This window comes from Excalfactoria chinensis, chromosome 11 (genome assembly GCF_039878825.1).
Source record: "Excalfactoria chinensis isolate bCotChi1 chromosome 11, bCotChi1.hap2, whole genome shotgun sequence".
In the NCBI taxonomy this organism is placed as follows: domain Eukaryota; kingdom Metazoa; phylum Chordata; class Aves; order Galliformes; family Phasianidae; genus Excalfactoria; species Excalfactoria chinensis.
The window spans coordinates 7,362,617-7,380,131 of NC_092835.1; the positions used below are offsets into that span (position 1 = coordinate 7,362,617).

Genomic DNA, 17,515 nt, shown 5'->3' on the forward strand with positions numbered 1-17,515 from the left:
TGACATAGAAATAAGCCTGAGAAAGTGATATTAAAAGGTTTGGGAAATGAAAAATGGCTGTAAACAGAGTTTTACGTTTACTTGCTGCCCTGGGGAGATCAACTTAAGATAAATGTGACAGAGACTGTCTGCTTTTAAGCATAAACCCTACAGGAAAACAACCAGCGTACGAAAGGTATTTATATTAAAGAACACTGTGATTGATAGAGTCATTTGAAGTAATGACTGAGCTCTTGGTAGAGTTTATTTTTAATAGTAATTACATTCTTGTGCATCTCAGTTAAAATGGGAATTCTCTTAATTTCCTGTACACTCAACACCCGGTATAGCTGTAGTTCACATCCACACTAGTTTCAGCATAGTTCCCTGTTTATGGAAGTGGTTATAAAAAACACCACAAGGAAGAAATAATGACATCTAATTTCACCTTACTTGCAACTACTGATACCGTCCTCACATGACAAGCCAACCCTTAATATTTTTTCTCTATGAACTTGTAAATAACACTTGTGTTGTGACTAAATCTTTTTACGTATAATAAAAATAAGACAGAAATTCAAGATCAAAGGATGATAACCAGGAAACTATCAAAAACTAATGACTACAGGCAAACCTATCCAGCAAACAAACCAAGGCAACACGAATTCCAGTGAATTATTAATTTATCTTCTGTTCTACCAACCTCAAACTGAAGGGCTAAGAATCCCCAAACAATTGGAAACCTAAACTGAACCTGTAGTGTTGTACTTACAGCTTTATTTGGAGGCAGCTTCAGCACTGCTGTTGAAATGCCAGACTACTATAACATGTTCTGTGGTCTTTATATAACAAAAGTCAATACTAAGGAACATGAAAGCTGCAGAATGGCTTTATCTACAGTACATTTCATAGTGCCAAAGCATTTTGATTATTCTGGTAAAAGTCCTGCTAAGTGGTGAAACCAGCCACCCAAAGTGGGTATTGCACAGCTTTTACATACCCCACACTGATGTGGAAGCAAGTGCATTCAGATTCTGCAAGATATCTGAATGGGGAATACGTTATTCCGCTGAATCTTTATCTTTAATCAGTTTGTTCACTGCAGAAAGCTTCCTTCTTGTAAAATGTTTTGCCACTTTGAATATAATTCTCCTAGACTACTTGATCCCCCGTGTTCCCCTTCAATGTGACCTCCCTCAAGTAGGGAAGCTTCTGAGGAAAGATCACCACTTCAGAAGCACATGTAAACCACCTTGAAAAGACAGCAGTTTTATGTCTAGCAAGCAGAGTGACTCTCATTTAGAGAGGCTCAAGTAATTAGATTCTCTGTAACTCTTATCTTTATAAAACTTGACAAGTTAACGAATTACCTGGAGTCTCTTTCATTTTCAAATACATTTGATAAAGAAAGAAATGTGAGAGCTAAATTTCTAATCAAATTTTCCTTCTTAGCTTACTTGGAGGGAAGGATTCACGTCCTTCAGCCAGGCACACGTGTAAGTTCCTCTCTGACCGTTTGCATAACTGCACCAGTGTAGAGCAAATTTTTTTTTCCATAAAGAGTTACTTTGAGATATTTGTAATGAACAACTCAATAAAGAATTATTTTTTTCATAGACAGGGATTTTGAAGAGACTATTCTAACACAACAGCATGGGGCAATAACAACAGAATATTCAAACCCATTCTGAACGCAGTGTCAAAAGCTCTAATAAAGGAGACCATCACTGTTTAGGTACCAAATGAGACTCTAAAGCAGAAAGAATCCAAACTGCAAATTTAGCCAATAATTTTAAATCCATTAAATCAAAATATTCTAATTCAAAACATCATTTTCGTGACTATTTTCTGAGATGTCTTGTTGTTCATAGGCAGCACAGAATATTTCTACTTTCAAACAGCACATACACGGAAACAAAATAATACCTGCATTAGGTACAACTTCCCCTTCGGTTCCCTGTGCATCATGTTCTGCTTTCAGCATAAATCAGAGGAACCATTAGTATTTTCAGTGCTCCAAGTGACACAATCCAGGGTTGTAAGAACTAAAACATAATTCCCGGTATTATTAAGGAGAAAAAAAAAAAAAAAGGCAATAAGCTGCTAAGGTGCTACAGGTTAGAAGCTGAGCCTATAAATAACTCAAAATAAGACAGGCTTGCTAGCTTGCAATTAAAATTTGTTTTTCATGGAAGTGATATATTAACAACAACAACAACAAAAAAAAAGGCAAATGATTCAGTGTATTTGGCATGAACATAATTCGTTCTATGGCAAACCACTTCAATTATATATTTCTAACTGATCACACGAAACACTAATGCATCCCAGAGATTGTGGATTGGAATTTTTTGTAACCTATAATTACTGATGATTGCAACAAAACATTTTTATGCTTTTGAATAAATACCACTAACAAGAGCTGTTTAACAGCAGCTTACTGTAGTTGGGGCCTGTGAGAAGAGGCATACATCAAATATCTCAAACCTACTGTTTTTGCATGATAAGCATAGTTTCAGAAACTGATTTCCCACTGAAAGCTGGTCATGGGAAACTGGCAAAAATGAGCACTTTTTTCATTAGATTTGTGCTGAGACGATGAGTCAGCTATGATTAGATATATATTTTGGAAGTGAATTACAAGCTTTGGTAATACGATGCTGAGCGTAAATCTTGATTCTAACAGAGCAATAATCAGGATTTGTGGTGTGTATCTACATCTTAGATTACCATTCTTAGACTGCCAGTGTCCTTAAAAAGTAATAAGACAGTAGGAAAGCATTTGTGTGTGTGGCCAGTCAAGTAAAGCTTTGGATTCCAGACTGATAACAGTACTTTCTCTCTAATGGAGACTAGTGAAGTGCTAATAACAAAAAGGCTTGTGAAAAAGAAAGGAGAAAACAGCCTAACATTTGTTAGAATTGCTGGATTTAAAACAAAATAATTTTTGGATGTAATTACTTTAATATTAGGCAGATAAAAGAGAAAGAATTTAAAGAGGCCAATAAGAAGAACTGACATACACGTATACACAAGAAAGTCTGAAGGCTTCAGTCAAAAGGGTGGAATAATACTTTTTTTTCCCCCCTGTTAAACATACCCTAATGTTCAGCATATTTTGTACAAAAATGTTATCTTCAGAAAGATGCCAGGGTGATATTACTATTTCAGTCCAACCAGTTTCCTTTGAAGTCTCCTATAACGGTAATTAAGTAAATTGCTTTTGGAATTCTTATGTTTTTTCGGGAAAGGAACTGGTAGGGTAAAGAGAGATGAGATTGTCTGTCACCAAACATAATCTTTCTAAAAACATTTGTACTTGCTTCATTTATTGGAAAAATGACGGAATACCTACAAACCCTGGACCTTTTCCATTTTTTTAAAAAAGGAAATTTCTACTTGACAGTTGAAGTAAGAAACAAACTGACTGCTGACAGTCCTGGGAACATATAGAGAAAGGAAATGGAAGTTATGAGTCAATAGAAAGCTTTTAGAGACCACACGCGTTAAACCCAAGAGAGACGGTGTGAACTAGAAGCCCAAATTACTGTCTTAGAAGTGAGCAGGTGGTGGACAATATGAAGGTGACTGAAAGCCTAAGACTAATGCGTAAGTGTATGGTATAAAATAGCATTCTCCATGTAAGCAGAAATACATAATGGCTTTTAGAGCATGAAGAAGTTCTCTGCATTGTATCTCAACAGTTCAAAGACCTCTAACCTCTATGTATTCAATTAGACAAAGAAATGGGCCTTTCGTAGTTCCAGTGAATTTTCAAATATGAAACAATGGTTTCACGTGTCCTTCTCTTGCTTAGCAAGCCAAGATATAATTGTTAGTTTACAGTGTTGAGCATACCATAAGTTGAGTTTTGGTTCTGTTTTAATTAAAATAAATTTCTTAAACATTGCTAAAGATTCTCCAAAGTGGAAATTAGACATACACCAGCCAAGCAACCTGCTGCATCCATGGATTTAATCATTAAAACCAAATGCTAAAACTTCAGCCTTGTTCTTTGGTCTAGCCTGGTACATTAGACCCCAAAAAATTTGAATACGGTATTTGCTGGTTTTGTTGACATTGCATAAAACCTGGAGTTCCTACTATAAAAGCATATGTAAAACTTCAGGGGTACTGCTTTCCTTAGTGAATAACAACGAACATCCATGTCTTCTTTTTCCTTCAAATCTCTACAGTAAACAGCATAAAGTTGAGTAAGACTAACCCACATGGATTAGTATTTGAATTCCTTTGGTTCCTTTATCTATTTTACAATATTGCATCCAGGAATAGGGCTGTACTGTTTCCCTACTATGCTAAACCTGTATTTTCTTGCCACTTTGAAGAACAAAAACAATATTTTGAGTATAAACACAAGAGAGATCAAAAATGAAAAGGAACAACTTGTCACCTTCACCTACAACCTAAAACAGCATCCTGAAAATCCGGTGATCAGAGCACCAGACAGGCACCAGCTGGAGAATCGGGATCTGGGGATTCATCCAAGAACTGGGATCTTTCTGAACAGTCATATTCCTTGTTCAAATGCAGCATCTGTCAGAGTAAACACTGCCTTATAAAACATACTGTGATTTTTTAAGCTATTTGTGCAATTTTTGAGGATCCCTTTTAGGTTAAGCTTCATTAGGTAAACTCAGATACAGACCCAACAAGTGATAAATATATATTAGAAGCAGGCAGGACTCATTATGAAGATTATATGCAGGTAGTTGTATCATGCTACATTATTTGTAAACACAGCTCTAGCTAAACCTAACTATACCATGCATGACTATGCAAAAATAAAAATGGTAATATGAATATTTTCTAAATGTCTATTAGCCATAAAGAAAGAGAAAGGTGAGATGTTCTCAGCTTTGCACGTAAGTATTGTTCCTTAGGCCTAGACAGGCTGCACATGTAGCAGCGTAATAAACTGATGGAGAAATCAAGCCCTGTAACCTGGGCACAGCACAGAAGTTACAGCTCACAGGCGAAGTGTTTCATCTTCACAAAGGACTGAAGAACTGAACTCAAGAAAACTCAGCCCGTGCTGAAAGGAATTATCAGGATGTGGGAAGAAGTTTAACCCAGATAATGCCTGGGCCAGCAGCACACCAACCCCTGTTCAGGAGAGGAGGTTTTGGCTCTTTTTCAAATAGCCATTATCATTCTATTCTATGCTGAGAAGTTTTCCCACTTGAATACTTAATTTCTTTATCTTTGTTAAGAAAAAAGTACCTTTTAAACAAATCAAATTGCTAAAAGTCTACAAGGAGAAAAAAGGTAATTCCATTTTAAGCAGAGTTCCTTGAAAACACAAGTATTGTACAATATTGTTTATCCTGCAAGCTGCAGAGTAGCAGTAGCCACTTGGGCACTGGTTTCATTCACTCTGAAGCAGCACAACACATTCTTTGTTGAACTTGCTTTGGAGTGAGTCATTGTGATTCACTGAAAAACTGTTCCCTATGATGGGGCTGCTCTCTCCTGTGCCTTATGCAGGGCAGAGAGGGAGAGAAGACAAAAACAGCACCTTTGGACATGTAAACAGAAGACAGTAATGAAATGTGCAGTTAGTAACCCATCTTGGAATAAACAGATCATTAATGAGTGTTAAGTGTTCGTGGAAACCAAGAGCAATAGTCTGCTCTACAACATACTGCTGCTCATGCATGTTGCCTGCAGTGAAAGTCTGAAAACAGCTCGGGATTTCTATGGAGTCTTTTGGTTGGTTGGCTATTTTTACTTCGTTGCAGCCTTAGCAAAATATAGCTTATAGCATGAAACTTAGCCAAGATAGCCAGGAGGCCTATGACCAGCAACCAGACATTTGAGGTTACATAATCTGTTTTTCTACTGTAGGAGGAGGGAAGGGAAGATGAGAGGCCAAATATCCAAGTTTCCCTTGTAATAGCAAGTAAAAGCTCGTAAAAGCACAATGAGATTAGATCCCAGAACCATCACTTTTCAGTATTTTAAGCTGTTTGAAAAAGGAGATGGTGTTCATAAACAGAACCGGAGAATACTCTGGAGGGTCAGTCCTGAATTTGATTGCATATGTTATATTGAGTAAGATTTCTCATTTTCTGGCCTCTGTGCTATTCTGTTGAATTCATTAGAAGGTTGTGGCTACTAGCCAAAAGTAATATTTAAGGTATCCCAGAGCCTATATTGTTTAAAATATCTTCTAAGACAGGAATTTATAGCATTGCTATAATAAAAGTCATATTTCAATGATAAAATACAAGCCTGCATACTTGCCATGCATACCAGAATTATACAGAAAATCCAGTCACAAAATTAGGAAAATATGCAGCAACTTCTAGAAAAAAAATCCATTAACACTTGCTTATACCTTGAAGAACAACCTTAAGGAAGAGATAAATCACAAATGCTGGCACACAGGCAGCTGCAATAGACCTAAAAGAAATGCCACTGGATTACAAATCTGAGGGTTTTACCATGCAGGAAGACAGCAGTTTCAGACTGGTATGGAGTACTTACTACCTTAGACAAAAAAGGATGGGACAAAGTCATGATTCTGCCCTCATTTTGCCCTCGATGCCTCTGCCCAGCTCTGAGTTTTGTGGTGGTGTTTTGTTTTTTCCTGTGTTCTAGTGTTCTGTGTTCTTTTTCATATTATGTACCTTATTATGCATTCAAAGAACAATAAAATATGTACTTTCTATGTCAACATTGTGCATGTTAACATTCAGCAGGAATTACAAAGTATTGCTTTTACAGACAGGAAACTGCATTGCTTTTTTTACCCCTCCTGTGAAGGAATAGAAGTATAGACTTAGCCTAAAACCTTGGAACAAACCTTCATTTATGAGACAGGGGAATCATTTTTATTCCACTGCATGAATTCAGTAGGCTGCCACAGGCCAGTCATAATCTGTTATTGTTTCCCTGCAACCTTGTACTATTAATTTTTCTTTTTAATGAACTGTCCGGTCTAGTTTAGCTATGGGAACTATGATGGAACTGCAGTATAAATGGTTTATGTCATACCTTTGTCAGAAGGCTTTCCCCTACAGCACTAGAATATAATTGAAAAGCCATTTTAAAATAAAGTAACTGAATGGTTGCAAATGCAGGTTGTCAGAAATAAAGTGGGAAAATCCTATGCATTACATTAGATTCTAGCAATTGCAACTTGTATGACTTTATTAGTGTTTATTCAAATTAGTAAAGCCACATAAACAGCATACATTTGTGTGGCTACATTAGCAAGTACTCCTGAGAGATACTGAAGCCATTTCTAAGTTTTTCTTCAACTATAACACTGCAGCCATCGGTTTGGTTAACCATTCCAAGATAACTAAATTAACAAATCTCATCATGGTTTATGGTGCAAACCCTATAATCATGTTTGAGACAGCAAACAATCTTCTAAGTAAAACTGAAGACAGTTTTTTGTAGTGTATGAAACCTGGAATGGCTAAATACACAGTAGTCTTTCTATTTATAAAATGTGTGCAAGACATAATTTAGTTCTTCCTTTTGTTTAAATATTCTGGTCCTCTATATTCTTTCTACTGTTATGGCTTTCCTAAGAGTAATAACAGTAATAGCAGTAATAAGAGAAGAACTGTAAAGAACGCTTATAGTTAAAGCCAACATCAGTTTTTCTCAGCAAACATATAAAGAGTTCATCACAGCAGCAAATTGAAGATTTCTGTCCATATTTTTCCTGAGAAATGTTGAGTTAGTTGTTGTTGGTTCACACTTCCCACCTTTAAAGTAACTACTTAAACTTTGTCAAATTAATTTTATTGCACAGCTAATACCAGAATACTTCAAGTTGTTTTGACTCACGGAGTCTTGGACTTGTGGTGAGTTTTTTAGCCAAGGTCTGAGCCTTTCCATCCTTTTTCTTCTCCTACAGCCAGCCTGCAATTTGTGTAGTGCAATCACTCCTTCACTAAGAAAAAAAATCCCTTGCCTCATGGGAGCCTTCAGTTTCCTGCAACACAGCCCAGCAAAAGTGCTCCAGTGCACAGGGCAGAGCACACCGTAGTCCACACAAGGCTAGGATTTCCCAGAAGGCTGGGAAAAAGCAGAGATGGGTGTTTGACAGTGCATTATTTTCAGCAATTCAACAGAAACAATTTTTTTTTGTCAACACGACCGGAGTTTCAGTTCTTTCAGAAGGCATGGTGATTTGCAACAAAATAATGATTCCTCTGTTATCTGTGTGACCAGGATATACATCTTACGCTGTTCTAACAATAGTTCCTAAGGCACTTGGAAATAAGCTCAAGCAAGTCTTCAAGAGCATCGACAGAGCAGAGGTAACAAATTCAGAGTCCAGCTCATTACACTGAATGTGTGCAATGAGACTGACACAAACAAATTGTTCTCGACATTTTGACTCTCAGGCTATACTTTAAGAAAAACCTTTGGATCTGATGTACTTTGGAGCGTCATCCCACTAAAATCAAAGATTCTGCCTTCATATATGAGCCTATTTCATTCAGACTTGTAATACCTAAAGCTTAACGTGAAACCTCCAGATCCTCTAAGTGTTTGCTCTGTGTTGTGCTTTTGTGGGCTAAAATTTCAAAAATTCAGGTCTTAAAACTTATAGAAATGGCTACTTGTATAGAAATAAAGTGACTTGTAATGCAGGTTAAAGCAGACAATTGGAGATGTAATATTTTCTGGTATAGAGGCTTCATTAAACATGCTAGCACAGTAATAAGACAGGGCAATTCTACACAACTGAAAATTATTCTAATTTCCACACAGCATTTATGCACAAACAAAGCAAGAGAGCAATTTGCTTCCAAGATCTACCTTGTACACCAGAAACACTGTATTTTTCCTATTACAGTCAGGTTTACTATGAGAGAATTAAAAACTAATAAGGAAAAGGATGTTTTATCTGAAAAATGGCAATTTAAAAACAGTACAACACTGAATTTATAAATCCAGCAAGTGAACCTTAGTTTTCCATTCTATACAACAAAAGGTTTATACTCTCAGAAAGGAATACTGCCTAAGTATAATGGATTGACCCCATGAATTGACCATTCAGACAAAATTTTTATCAGACAAATATAATTAAGAAGAAGCTCATCAGTCATGCCTACTCTCAGTCTCTTTAGAACTTCAGTATGCACATCTCATGCAGCACAGGAAGGAAATCTCTAGTCAGGATATTCCCACTTAAGGGAACTGCTGGGTATCTTTTGTATGACTGAGCAGCCAAGTCTATGTCACAGCTCCAGAGGAGCTCAGAAATGCCTTTGCCTCTGTACTGTCATTCTTTGTTCAATTAACAATAGTTAAACATGAATATTTAGCTTGTAAACCATTTGATTATCTGGATACTGTAACAGGAAATTTGCATTCCTGAACAGGCACAGCTGGAAACAATTTAAGAAAGAAAGATTCTTCAAAAGTAGAGAAGAGAATTTAAGAAGCAATATGGATGCCCAGGTTTACATGATAATCAACAAAAGCTGCTTATTCCTCCTCTTTTGTGTAAGGAGCCACTTCACACTCCAACTAAAGGGAACATCCTACAGTCACTCTGCAGGAAGCTTGCTTTCAGAAATGATTTGTTTGAGCTCCGAAATGTAAAAAAGTCTACAAAAATAGACACAACATTTTGTCAGATAAGGCAGGAAAGAAACCCCACAACCTCAACGTGAGACTCAGTTGGTTAAATCCAGTTACTTCATATACTAATGACAGCGGAGGGTTTTCCTTTAAGATTTTCTTCACAGTCAATTCATTTGTTAAATCTGCTTGGAAGTGAAGCTCTGAAGTCAAGACAAAGAAGTGTAAAACAAGGCCTGAACCAAATCATAAGAAAAGTGACAGAAGGGATGAACTGAAGAAATAAGAATGAGGAAACACACACATAGTTGTGCACAGAGGGGAGACTCAATGAAACAGAAAGCACAACCAATTAAGATATGTTTACTGTGTCTTTTTGATGCTTGTGGATGAACTTGAAGCCTAGTTTGGAAGTCTTTCATCCAACCAAATCATTTTTAATTTCATTCAATTGAAAAACTGCATCTGCAAATGAACAGACCATTGCCTGCAAATTTTGGACCTTGTGCTCAGCAAATGACAGGACATCATCTCACATTCCTAATGAAGAAGCAAAGGAGCTCACACATTTCCCAGCTAAAGCAAATTGAATGTTGTATGTGTCACTGTCAAATACATCCTGATACCTTAACAAGTTGGTAGAAACCATTTACACACATCTATATAGCTGCTTACAAGGATGATGAGCTATACAGCAGATTCGACTGCCAGAAATGAAATAATCACCATACAAGGACATTTCTACTGAAATGAAACTTCTGTCAAGCAGAACTTGAGTGCACTGAACATAAAAACTGTGAATGAGTCAGCTAGACAAAGCGCTTTCATATCCTGCCTTTGTAATCCTTATCCAACACAATTCAGATGGGATTATGCTTTTGAATGTAAAAATGGTAGCATTTATGCATTTGTAACCTATTACATTTGCTCCATTCCTCTGTTAATTTTAAAAAAGCGTGGATATTTCTGTAGGTGGACAGTTCTCACATCTGAAGAGGATTCAACAATAGCAAAACTGAAAGTCACAGAGGGTATGAAAAATCTAAGGCAATAAAAGCAGCAAATATCACTACTTTAAGGTTCGGGGTTTCCAGTACTGCCTCATCTCCACACTTTCTGCAGCCACCTTCTCTGAAGCTTAAGTCACACCCAAATCCTTCTAAGCCATGTTTGAACAGTTCTATTAAGCTGATAGATATTGCACAAAATATCAGAGAAATAAACCAAGTATGGAATTACTCACTGATAAGAAAAGCATGAATCTTTTTCCACTGATGAAAATAAACCTACATATTAGAAAATGTATTGCATTTCTGTTCTTCGTTGCTACATTGCTGTGAGTTTTCAAGAGGTTCTCTGAAGTTCCAAACCAGAAATTAAATAAGTGTAATTCCAAAAATGCAATTATCAAGTCATGCTTTAAAGGAACAGGAGGACACTCCATGTCCTACATCAGCTGTCCTGAACTCGAGACCAATGGATGAACTCTGTGAAACTGTATGAGATACAGTAGCTGACAGCTCCTAACAAGCAAGAGATTAGTCACAGCAAAAATTCTCCCTGTACTCCCTGTATTGCACAAGCATTGTAGGCTGGAGAGAAGAGAGGAGATAAGCATATCCGACTTGTTATTCAGAAGATCACACAATTGGATGTGCTACTTACTTTCACCCACTGGAAACACGTTGCCAATTTATGTAGCATATTCCACACATTTGAAACGCCACTTAATGATACACTGAAGACAATGCAGATGAAAGCTTTCTGCTGCCACTTATCCCGTGCTTCAGCTCCGGCTGCAAAGAATGAAAAACTTCATTTGAAATCCAAGGCATTGTCAGTACTGTAATAAAATTAAAGTCGAACCTACAAACTACCCCAGCAGCCCAAAGAGAGTTTAAAGAACAGTAATTCAATAATCTTTACACATAAAGATCAGAATTAATAAATAGCTTTTATCTTAACAGACTATTATAAGAACATTCCCATCACTGAAATGCTGGAGGCCATCTCAGTATGCCTTTATGTCGTTTTTGTCATATATATATATATATAATAATTAAAAAAGAAAGAAAAAGAAAACACATCTATGGAAAAATCTGTTTGAGGAACATTATCCAATATAAGGCATGCTGTGGTGAAAAGAAATAGGAACAGCTGCAGATACCAATAGCCAATCTGATGTGCTTTGAACACTTGCAAGTGCTCTAAAGGCATATTAGAAAATTAGTATTATTATCATTATAAGAAAGAAGGGAGTGGATTTGTTTTGTTGAGTTGAACTGGTGCTACAGTCAGGAATAGGATAAGACATTTGAAAAAGAAACTGATTAAGAGATGACTCTGTAAGAAGTTCATCAGTTTCAGTAGTCAGCATTCTTTCCTAACAGGGATAGTGCATTGAGATATTCTATACAAAAGGCACATGAAGAAAAATAAACTGGATTCTTTATCACTCACTAGGCAAAGTGCATCCTCTGCATTTCAACAAAGAAGTTCAGAATGCTGACAGTTTCAGAGTAGCACACAGTCATCATTCTGTATGTTTCCAACAATAGGTTCCCTCACAGGTAAAAAATACAGTTAATGTGACTAAAAGCCAGAGAAATACTCTGTTATGACCTGCTGTTATGTACCGATGTAAATACCACACTTGTGATTCTCACTTGATACCTTGGGAGTACTAACGAGAATTAAATTAACCCTTTAACTAAGATCCATTTCAGACAAGGAAGTCAGGCTGGGTTACCCAGGGCTTTCAGCCTTCATCAGTGATAAAGTTTACGAGGAAATTCTGCAAAATAGCCTCTGCAATTTCTGTTTTCACCATTTAAAAACAATTGTATGTACATCCAAGTCAGTAATTTTTTGCAGTATAAACTTCTAATGCTACCTCTTCTGTATCAGTCCTCAATGTTTCACTCCCTTTCACCCCCATTAAAGCAGTCAGGTTTTACTGGTGATGAATAGTTCAGCAGCAGAGTTGGTAAATTTCAAAGTTCAGGAGACATTAACAGGCATTTTCTGAATGTTACATATCAAATACTGCAATATTACACTTAAACATACTTCACACATAATCCACCAAAGGGAGACATAAAACCACGTGGATTCTATTGTCAGCTGTGACTGCAGATATATTCACTCTGTCTTTATTTGTAATCTATGTCCAAACAAATCATTCCAAGATAGGGAAGTCTGCTGATAAGCTCCAAGAAATAAGGGATGTTCTCTGTGATGACAGCTGCCAATATACAAAGCACGTGCTTTATGAAAATACTCAACACACATTTATGTAATACACTATAAAGCACATACAGCATTTTAAATATGTTAATTCTGGAACCAAATTCATCTTTTCTTTTGTCTCCAGAAAGGACCTTTTGAACCTATTCATAATTTGTCTGTGTGAAAGAATACAACTGAATGAACTTTCTTCTTTTGATCATTTCCTCCTTATCTTTACAGATCATATATTTGCAAATGACTTTGCAGTTCAAGGCTTCCTCATGCTGACAATAACTGAAGTTGCTGAGATATGTATTTCTCAAAATACCTTTTTACATATCTCCACGGTCTTAATTGTTTTTTTTTCCCCCCAAGATCTGCTTTTGCTTTTAAAATGCAGTTGGTAATAGATATGACTACTCTTCAGTCTGACCTGCTGCATTAAGTTTTTCCTGTATGAATACCTGAGTGTGAGACACTGAAGCGCTTACATGCGTAATAACTGAACTGTCAAATAAAAGCTCCATTTTCAAGCTACGCTGCATTTAAACAGACATCTGAGGTTACAAATCAATATTTTTTTTGTAGTACTGATCATTATTTGAAGCACATAAATCTTCATACTAGCATCAGGCAAGGAGAGATATCAGTCTTCAAGAGAGGTGGGACTTAAGACTGCTGAATGATTCCCATCATTAATATAGCACAAGAAGTAGTTTAGTTGATTAATTTTAATACACAGGAATCAGATATCACTGCCTTTTCTGTATATTATTTTCTTATTTCCTACTATATTTGAACTTCAGTAACACAGACTCCATAACCTTTACAAAAGGAGAAAAGCCAAAACAACTGCTGTATTTACAGGAGACTGTTTCAAAGTCTTGTTATAACTCTTAAAATAAAACCTTAGAAAAACAGCCATTAAACAGTTGTAATGCTCCAAACAGATTTGACACAGTGGCATTTGAAATCGAATCTCCTAACAAGATTTTTTGGGGAAAAATAAGCCATGTCTTCAGTGTCGTTTTATACAAAGTGACAACTTGAACAATTTCGGAAACGTTGCTGGTGAAGGAGGGGGGAAAAAAAAAAACCCAAAGCCATTGTCACTATGGTAATTATTTCACAATGCATGATGTTAAATGGGCAGTCCTGTGGCCTAAGAGGCAGCTGAATCCTGCATTGTCCTTGCATGATAAAAAGATTTGAGAGTCTGAAAAGCAGAGGAACGGAATCTCACAGCTTCTTAGACTTTGCACTGAAAGGGCCATTGTAACAGCATCATAAATCCTGGGCTCCCCAGGCACTTGACAACTAAAGCAGTGGACAATAGAATTCTTGTGTTGAACAAAACACTCCTTGTCTGCCAAAGGGCTTATCTGCTTCATTTACAAATGTCTTTCATTGTACCAAACTAATTCCCTATTAGAAGAACTATTAGGAACAGAACTAAATAAATATTCACAGCTTTGTGGTCTGTTTGGCAAAATGAATGAACTAATACAATCAAGAAGCATGTGAAATATGAGATTTAAATCAAGGAAACCCTAAACAACCCCAACCAGTCCTCTCCTCGTTTTCCCTTTTCCTGATTGCAGGGAATGGCACGGAGCACACATCAGTCACTGTAGAAGTGCCTGGGGCACACAGCACTCACTAACAGGAAAGTTTTAGATCAGGTTGAAGCAAAATCCTGTCCAGCGTGCTTTTAAAGTTAAGTACTTCCAGATGAGCAATTACAGAAATAAACGTGGGGACATATCTGGGAGCTCGCTGAAATGGAGACAGAATACTTACAATCAGGAAAAGATGAAAACGGTGGGTTTATAACCACAGCTGTTTTGGTGCTTGTTACCGAGGGAGACAAAGGGAACCATTTCTGAAACGAAATTGTGGCCACATTACTGCAGCCTTTCTTTTTTTCCCCAACATGTTCAATGAAAATTCTGGCAGCTCTCATAAAAGTGAATGGGAGACAATAAAACATTCCAGAGAAGCAAATTTGCAACTTAAAAAAAGCATTTCTGACATATTCAGAATTCCACCGCAGCAGACATTCACATGAAGTTATTTGATTCAATTCAGTGGGAAAGTGCTGATGGAAAAACATTTTCCACCATTTGTGGTTATTAGGGAAAAAAAAAACCTATCAGTCTAAAGCATTGATTGTTCATCCAGTCAATACTGACCATATCCAAAGTGCTACAGTAATCTGAATGGCTGACTCAGAACGCAGAGCAGCTGAAACTTCCTGGCTGAAATATTGATCATAAATTATTTATATGAAACTAATATGGAAACAATGATTTGCCCAGGACAGGAAATGGACTGAGTTGCTGTGTCAAATTGTAACTTGCCCAAAAACATACAGGTACTTCTAACCTACACACTAAACAGATATTCAAGTAGGAAAAATTAACCACTCAGAATGTCTACCATAAAAAACATCAATACTGTTAAAATACAACAAAGGTTTTAACATCACTTCAGCTGAAAATGGCAGAGATTTAAGCTTACAACCACAAGATGACAGAACACAAGATTCAGGAAGATGTGAGCCTTCCCATGGCTGTCCCATGAATTTGCAGAGTGACCCTAGCACACAGCACTTAACCTTTGAGCCATTTCTAGATGTGAACAAAAGCACACTATAAAGCATTTCACCTATGAAAAACATAGTAATCTGTACAAAAATCAGAGGAAGGAGGCCTGAATTCAGGCCTCCGACATGCCAGCTGAGGAGCTCTGTTTGGGTGCAGAGCTTTGCCATTCTTCTCTCACCCTCTCCCCTCTGTGAATAATTATGCCTATATCTTTAGAATACTTAAGTTCTGGCTTAACAGCGAATTTAAACTTAACTTCTCATATGCCCTTTTTTAATGCTCGCTGTTCTAACCTATGCAACACCAAACCTCCCCTCCTCCCCTTGAACATGCATCATCTTACACTGTTATTCCGATCACTGTTCAAGTCACAATTCAGAAATAAGTCTGTCCATTTAATCTTTAAGTTTTAAACAAAAAACTGTTTCCAGCTTCACTGTTATTTCTCCTACATGCCACACAACCACAGTTCATTTTGATATAGCCAGCAGCCTCTGTTTAAGTCTCTTAGTGACAAACCAGCATTTAACCCTGTTAAAGAATATATATATGGGTACCTTGACTAGGAGGGTAGCGTCCTTGGCTATGTATAAATTGCTCCTGTAAGCTATTATTTTAGCATCTAAATAGGCTTATGCTCCAAACCACCTTCCCAGAGAATCTATCTTTTTCCATTTACTGCAAGCAGCTAAGCGCAGTAACGTGAATCCCCACGTGCCACAACCAATCTAGCATCCTAGAGTACTTCAGGTGGGAAGGGACCTCTGGAGGTCATCTAGTCCAACTCCACCACTGAAAGCAGCACCAGCTTCAAAGTTGCATTAGATAATTAAAGCTGTCACTTCATCAATGTTAATAGCTGATATTTGCAGTACAACCAAGTGCTCTGCATGGACGTGAATGCTCCAAGGGCTTACAATGTTCTGCTGAAAGACAGACAAATTTAAGGGTCAGAGAATAAAACAAAGGGCTAACATTGCATGAGGAAGAATAAAAAGACAATCTCACATTGCCTGTGTATGTATTTATAAGACAGACTGTTACAGGTTCTGCTGGCAGGTGAGCGCCAATGACTTTGATGACTAACCACATTTCAGGGACTGGGGGTGTTTGTGCAGCTGCATGCATGCATCCTTAGAGTCTAAACCCCATACTGAGGAATAGCAGTGGGGAAGCATATATCGTCTCTCTTACTAATTTCCAACACCAATACCAACAGTATTTGAACAATTCAGAGGTCTAGTTCTGAGGTAGGAAAGTGTTAATATTTGTATTTTACAGCACAGAACTGAGTCCAGAGGAGCTAAGCATTCAACCCATTATTTGAATAAGACGTCTGTCATAAAACAGGGCTAGAAAACATATTTCATACATATGAACTAAACAGTTGTCCCAAGCTCTCCCTCCATCCAGAAGGAGAGGAGCTTGTCATCCAACAAGGACACCCTGCAGTAATGCTGGACTTGCAAGTAAAGTACAAAACTCAAGAGCTGTCTCCCAGGAAGACAAGGTTCAGTTCAAAGCAGGTAAGCAGTCTATTTCTCCTTCTCATGAATTATTCTGACTTTACATTCTACTCTCTACCAATATGTTTGCCCTTGGTGAACCCTTCCCCACACTGCTGAGGTGCTGGCTGACATCCAGCAGGTCGCAGTGCCACAAGCAGAGAACCACAAGCCCAACTGCCTCTGGACATGGCCTGAAAAGCAGCCAGCTGTCCTGAGTTCTGCAAGATGGGAAGGCCACAAACGATGGCTGAAAATTAGCAAGCTAAAAAGCAGAATACCTATGCTTGTCTCTTATGAGAACATACATGTACTAATGCTTTTCAGAACAATGACAAGCTGCAGAATGAAGTCCAAATCTCATGTGTCCAAAGCCAAATTACGTAGCAGAGAAACAGTTTGTGTAGGCTTCCAATGAACAAATCAGCCCCCTAATCTAACATGCTCTTTACAGATCCTATGAACATCCAGGCCTTGTGCTCACCCAATGCAATATGACTTCATCAGTTCCTCCCTTGCTTTTGGGTCACAAATGCCTGAAGGCAGATCACAGGCCCTTGAGGATAAAGTCTGTATTAATCAGCTTCATGCTGCTCCAGTCCCATCGTATCCAGGTACTAAGAA

At 37.5% G+C, this 17,515-nt stretch overlaps 1 protein-coding gene across 6 annotated transcripts in view; it reads right to left on the reverse strand.

Annotated features, from left to right (window-relative positions):
* Window positions 1–17,515, reverse strand: part of CDH11 (cadherin 11) — a 76,989-nt gene that overhangs the window by 27,402 nt on the left and 32,072 nt on the right. For 4 of the 6 annotated variants that reach the window (XM_072346115.1, XM_072346114.1, XM_072346116.1 and 1 more), the window contains one exon: window positions 11,218–11,348. The exons of 1 other annotated variant lie outside the window; for it this stretch is intronic. The gene's annotated coding sequence lies outside the window, so the exon portion shown is untranslated. Of the gene's footprint in view, window positions 1–1,905; window positions 2,036–11,217; window positions 11,349–17,515 lie in introns of those variants that run through there. One more of the 6 variants, XM_072346119.1, reaches the window with a different exon arrangement.